This window comes from Austrofundulus limnaeus, unplaced genomic scaffold (assembly GCF_001266775.1).
Source record: "Austrofundulus limnaeus strain Quisiro unplaced genomic scaffold, Austrofundulus_limnaeus-1.0 Scaffold1131, whole genome shotgun sequence".
NCBI classification, from domain to species: Eukaryota; Metazoa; Chordata; class Actinopteri; order Cyprinodontiformes; family Rivulidae; genus Austrofundulus; species Austrofundulus limnaeus.
The window spans coordinates 54991-61218 of NW_013953533.1; positions in this window are offsets into that span (position 1 = coordinate 54991).

The following is a 6228-nucleotide window of genomic DNA, read 5'->3' on the forward strand; positions in this document are numbered from 1 at the left end:
CACACACACACACACACACACACACACACACACACACACACACACACACACAGTTCTCTTCTTTGTCTCAGTTCATATTAAATGGGTTCTGGTCCAGCGAAGACAGCAGCTGTTCTGGTTGGTGTCAATATAGTAGTTGTTGTTTTTTTCACAAAAAAGCTTTAATCTGCACTTATGGTTTGCTGAATAATGTTCAGACAACAGTTTGGAGGACTGAACCAATGCAGCGAGATCAATCATTAATCAGATGTGTTTTTAACGCAGTGGCCCCTGGGGGCCACATTTTGACTTTCAGTCTCGTTCTTTGCACAGAGATTTGTACAGATTCTTAAAATCTTTTGATATTCTAATGACGATGGGGTGTTTAAAGTCTTGCCTTTCTTATTTTTAGGAATATCATTTTGAAATCTATCAACCATTTTTAGATGCTGGTTTTGCAGGCTGGTGAACCTCTGCCCATCTTTACATTTGACAGATTCAGTCTCTCTAAAAGTCTCTTAATACCTCATCCTATTGATAATATGATTTATTTAAAAGAATCCTCCTGTTTTTTATTCACTTGACTTTTACAGCTTTTTGTTGGCCCTGCCCCAAACTTTAAATTTGTTGCCATAAAATTCAAATTCATCTTTTTAAAGGTACATTTTCTTGAATTTTTGATGTTTACTCTTGTTTCATTGTTAATAAAATATGAGTGATTTACGTTTTACACAATTTCAACATTTTCCAATGGAGTTGCTCAGTGGATTACAAAAGTATTGGCTTGCCATACCCCACAGCACCTCCTCTCCTCACTGACTGCAGGACAAACAGACCAGGGTTAATTTGGTCGCTTGTTGAACCTTAACTTCGACTAATGGGGATGACATAAAAATGATTTTTTTAAATCCAAGTCCATGTTATGATGTAGGATGAGTTTTAAAATTCCTTCCAGATTTCAAATAAAAAATGTTAGTGATTAAATAGAGGAAACAGCTGAGTTTATATGAAACAACAGATAGGATCTTGTAGATTATTAATCTTAAACAGACATCACACCTTTTCACTGTCAACCAATATAGTGCATCTAGTTCACCTGACTTATTGTTATATTTTTTCTTTGTGAGCTCTAATTGTCTGACTGACAATACACTCATTCATGTTTGTCTTCCTCATAAATAAAAAGATCCTTTCAGAGCTGATTTAGATTACAAGGTTTCTTCTGTCCAAACAGGATGGAAACATGTTTCCTTTCTACACCTTCCTCCCTTCATGTTCTCACAGTTACAGCCTTGTTTTGCAGACAGTCAAGGTCACTGAGGAGCTGAGCGTCTTTGGATCCCAGGAGATAAAAACCAACACCCCCGTTCCTGGACGTCACACTCTTACAGTGAAGAAAGACCACAACAGACAAAAAACATCAATTATTATATAAGCAGTCTTTTACAATAATAAGAGCTTGTAGCCGAAATAAGTATACAGAGCAAAGTATGAAATAAAAAGGTTAAAAAATGTTTTTATTATTTAGCTCACTTTGAGTGTTAATTTTCTACTAACATTTTGTTATATTAGCTCATTGTTCTTTTATTTGTTTTTACTAAATGTTAAATAATATATGTAAATATTAAATCCTAAATCTAAATGTAAAAGTTAAATCCTAAATATTTTAGGTTACATTTAAGTATTTCAGAAGGGAATGCAGCTTCTGCCTTTGGTGCTAGGCTCTCATGATGTCATCATCATGAGACCATAGCAACCGCTAACACTGCTAAAGTTTCCCTACATCAAACTTGTAGTTGTGTCCAGTGTCCGAGCTGCACTTCAAAATGCAAGAACCAGATATTATTTTCAAYGAACACAATTTGAAATTAAATTGTAAATACCATCTTCAGCAGCATTAGCAGTGGTTAGCATTAGCTAACCAGGATGTTATCATCCTGTGACAAAAGTCAACTCTAGCCACTGCTAATGCTTCCAACTTCGCTGAAGATGGCATTTAAAATTTAAATTCAAAATGTGTCCATTGAAAAATAATACCAGTGGTACCGGCAGTTTAAAGTACAGCTCAGACACCAGACACAACTGCAAGTTTGAGGTCTTGTTGGAAAGCGTTAGCCGCATTAGCAGTGTTAGCAGATGCCGTTGTCTCAGGATGATGACATCATGAGTCAAGCACCTACGGCAAAGGYTGCATTCCATTCTGAAATGCTTAAATGTTAACTTCAACATTTAAAATGTAGCATTTAGATTTAGGATTTAATATTTACAAAGCCCATAATGTAACATTTAAATTTACCTAAAAAATAAGAAAATGTAAGAACTGTGACATTTCATTCAGAAAGCGAGCYAATGAAAATGTGTCAACATTTGTTTTACATTTTATTTTACACTTCGTGCTGCATAAAACAATTGTATTTAACAACCTTTTAATTAAAAAAGATCATTGACTTTTCCCACATGAAGGATCGGGATGTTTGTTTTAAAAGAAGACTTTAAAAACAATTACAAGAGAAGTGGAATTAAATTAAACCGCAGCAACAAAGCTTTATATTATATAAAACAATTTTATTAATAAACATAAAACGCAGAAAAAACACTAAATCCATTTGTTTCATTAGAACATCTTAGGATAAAAGCACCAACATCAAACAGTAACAAGTTTATTTTTTTTTTCCATAAAGAGAAAACAAAATAAAACCTCAGGGTGTTTTGGAAAGTAGGTTTGATATTATTGCACCTCAAACCTGCCCTGGCTTCACCGGATCACACCAACGTTAGGTCCCGTCGCCCACCAACCAGTTAAAGGGCCGAAGAACACCAAACCTCCGTCTTGTTTAGTGACGCGTGTTGAAACGGAGGCTTTAGTGAGACGAGGAAGATGTGTGGAAAAAAAGTCAAGCCTGGCAAATCTGGAAGTCCCTGAAGAGGCTGGATGTGTGTGCCGGTAAGAACTGTTCCACAGAGAGAGAGAGAGAAAGAGAGACGTCGATACGCTCACTGAACCTGAGTAGGGTTTCTACGGGGACTCCTTCATGCCACAACCAGAAATAAACAAGGCATCAAGTTGTTTACAGAAATTTGTTGGAAGGTTCCTGAGTTAAGACCTTTTGGCAGCATTTAAAGTAAACGAGCTGCAGCATTCTCCCAGAGCACCGACCAAGAAATGTACCAGGCGTAAAAAAAAAAAAATCTAACAGAACCCCAAAGGTCATTTTGGACCAATGGCACAATAAAAGGAAAATTCACAACAAAGTGTATTTGTTCTTTTCCGCAAACAGTTCTTAACGTGCGCACACACACCACAGCAGCCCCTTCAGGAGAGGGAGAAAGAGAGTTCCAGGTGTCGGGCCGGACCGTCAGAGAAGCCACCAGGTGAGCTGATCGTCTCTTTAAAAACAATAAAACCCTGCAGCACAAGAGGAGGAGAGCACTAATAATCTATAGCTGTGATTTCCTTTTTGTTTTTAAGTGAAGGAGAGCACCGTGCTGCCTGTCTGTGGAACTTGCAGTAAAAACAAGACAGGAAATCTGAGAACACCCATTAAAAGCGTCACGTTTAAACTGCAAATCGTATCAAACACCGAGAATAAGAAACGAGAACAGCGTCGACGAGAATTACAAAATACCTCAGAGTGCTGGTAACAAACAGACCGGAATCTAACTACAGGTCAAAAGTGACGTTCTTCTCCTCAGACACTGGTTGTGTTTGCAGAGGGGCGTGCACAGGACAGATGCTTTTTTTTTGTTTGTTTTTTACAATAAAGCTTTTCCATTATAATTCTAATCTTCTCTTAGATATGCAAGTTAAAGGAGAGAACACCCACACATGACTGAAGTGTATTTCCACTATCAGAAAGGAGGAAAAATAATAAAAAACAGGAAGCTGCTCTTATTCAAACACTACAAGTATTTTACATGGTCTACACAACACGCTCACGTGACCTAAAACATCTAGAGACAGTGTTTGAGAAGACACCGATGTAGGTTTGTTTGTTTGCTTTATATGCACCAGTAGAGGTGTAGTTTGTAAAAACAGAACGGACGCTGCATGAAAACAGAAGCACCACTTTTGATTTTTAAACGTCTGGTTAGCAAAAATAAATAAATAAAAATGAAACGAGTTGAGAAAACCTGATTAGAGTGATAACAGTTCTAGTGCTGGATTCTAAATGTGTTCAAGCCACAGCACCAAGTGTGTGTGTGTGAGAAACACACACACACACAAACAGCTTCTGAGTTGTGGTTTGTGTACATCGCGTGGAGTCAGGTGGTTGTTGGGCGCCGACTTTTTAAAAAGGTCCCGAGGTGGCGACGCTCCTGTTTAACAGGCTGGAATTAGGGGCCACGATTTCAGCACCATAATGTCCCCTATTGCTTTTTTTGTTTGTTTTTTTTTCTTTAAGATAGATTAATAAACATATAGATTTATTCACTTATATAGCTGTACTGTATATACATACTTTATAGAACTTTTATGTATGATTTTAACAGAAAGCAAAAAAATAATAAAAAATTATAATACAAAAAACAGTGTGTCATGTTCACAACAAATACACAGCTCACCTCTGAGAGCAAAGCAGACAGGAGATGCTGTCACCTGTTTACCTGCTACTGGAGAGCCTTTTCATTCAAACATGGTGTCTACAGTTAGGCAGAGTTCAACCAAAGCATATTAAATATGAGAAAACTGCCCTACGAATGTCCCTGTGTACAGCACCAAGTATTCAGATTGGTTTCTTTGTGGTCTTTATAGAATAAATAAGATCAGGCACAGTCCAAAATTAGCACCGATGTTTTCAGACTGTGAGTCAAGTAGAGCTATTGCATTCTATGTCAACACGATTCAGAAGTTAACCCAAAAATTAAGGTAAAATACAAAAAAAAAAGGCAAATGGAGAGACTGACGGCATAAATAATATTCATCTAAACTTTACAATTATACAGAGAATGATTCACATTCACAGTACAAACATTGTTTGCAAAAAATAAAAACAAAAAACAAATAACGAGCAAACATAAAAAGGTGTGAAGAGAGTCCAGTAGTTTGTTTTTGTGGTTGTGGTGAAGGAAGTTTCCCAGTGTTGCACGTCTGACCGCATGTGTGCAGTTATTCATTATTTGTTGGTTTTGTTTGAAGTGACAGAAATGCTTGAACCTGCATTTTTTGCCCTTTACAACAAAACATAAATACGTAAAAAAAAATAGCTTAGAAGAGGTTTATAAATGTTTGTGGCTGTAGGATAGTAGTGTGACAAAGAGGAGAATCTTAATAAATAGAAAAACTAGTTGAACTAGCTATTTAATAAACTGTGAATTTGTCTGCATAAAATTTCATTGTATTTTATTTTGTTTTGTTTAAGATGAAATTATACTTAAAGGACATTAGGAAGTAATATTGGCACCCCTGGATTTGCTGTCGTTTATATTGTTTACCAAATTTACAACGGCCAAACCGAGGTATGGGAAGAATTTGAATTGTTCAGACGGAATCAGTATTTGCATAATTTGAAATTAAATGCATGATTAAAAAAATAATTATTTAGCTTTGAGACCCTTCACAGCCACAGAGTAAATCAAACACAGATCGACAGATTTATGTTTCTCATCAGTGAAATTTTCTTTACAGCAATCAAGGTGTTCAGTTTCAAAGAAGCGGTAATCAGCGTCACTACATGTGTGATAAGTAAATCTTTGTATGATAAATAACTCTTCCCATACTGAGGTTTGTTTACTTTTTTGTTAATAATTTAGTTACAAACAGTGGTGGGCACAACTAACCTAAAGTTAGCTTCACTAACCACTAATCTGCTAAACAAGAATCGTAGCTCCACTAATACTAAACTGCTAAACAGATTAAAAATAATAATAATAACAACACTAGTGGAAGCTAATGCTAACTGCTAAGACTTTTAGCATTAGCATTAGGAGTAATGATAGGTCAGATGTTATCAGTTTAATTTGAAGGTGGGTGGGATCATCTCTGGCAAATCAGCCAATCCAAAATAGTTACAGTTCTGTCTAAATTGTAATACTTCCAGTTTACCCCTTTCAGAATAAAAGCATTTCTTTGAATGTGTTAGTATTTTTATAAATACTGTTCTGTCACTATGACCGTTTTATCCCTACCTAAAACATAACGTTTACAGGCTTCTAACATGTTTGGACTTCTGCAGCACATATGTGCAACATTACTAAAGCTTCTGCACAGCGGGTTGGAGGAAAGTGCGATGTCGGGCAGCAGTCACACAG